Here is a 687-nt window from a genome sequence, read left to right on the forward strand (position 1 = left end):
CGTCGGCCCGAGCCCCGGCTCGCAAAACGTCCCCGACGCCTGGCAGGCGAGAGATGCGCCGGGGCTGGGCTGGTTACCATATGTTTTCAATAAAATAAGACAAATAGGGCCGGGAGATAGGGATTGCAGTAAACCTGTTATAAAGCAGCATAAACTAGCCCAATGTAAACGGCAGAAGGGCCCCTCCTGGAAGGGCCGTTGGGTGCCAGCTCCGCGCCGGGGCGGCCCGGCCAGGTGTGAGCGGGAGCCCGTCGCGGTGCCCCCGGAGATTTTTATCACGTTTGTGGTAATATGGTGCTTGTTATGCTAACTATGAGTAAACATACCCGGCCGGGCTTTGTGGCGACGGGAGGGAGTTATCGGAAAGTGGCAGTGGGAAGGTGATTTAACAATAAAGTTGTCTTGTTTGCCAGCAGGTGATGTCTGCCCCCAGCCCCATGATTAATGCTTCCCAAAGCACTCCACTTTACAATCTCTTGTAATTATTTATTAAACGAAATCTATTTATTATTATTTTAGCAAACAGCGGTACCAGGTGGGGCTTTCTTTTCCTCTTCAGCTTTTGTTTGAAGGACGTTTGAAGTGGGCAGTCTGAGGCTTGGAAACTCGCTCGCCAGATTTTTTTGTCATCCAATTGCACAGGCACAAAAAAAACCCCGCCGGGCCCTTCCTATTCATCCTCCCCTG

Source organism: Aptenodytes forsteri, unplaced genomic scaffold, assembly GCF_000699145.1.
Source record: "Aptenodytes forsteri isolate BGI_AS27 unplaced genomic scaffold, ASM69914v1 Scaffold349, whole genome shotgun sequence".
NCBI lineage: Eukaryota > Metazoa > Chordata > Aves > Sphenisciformes > Spheniscidae > Aptenodytes > Aptenodytes forsteri.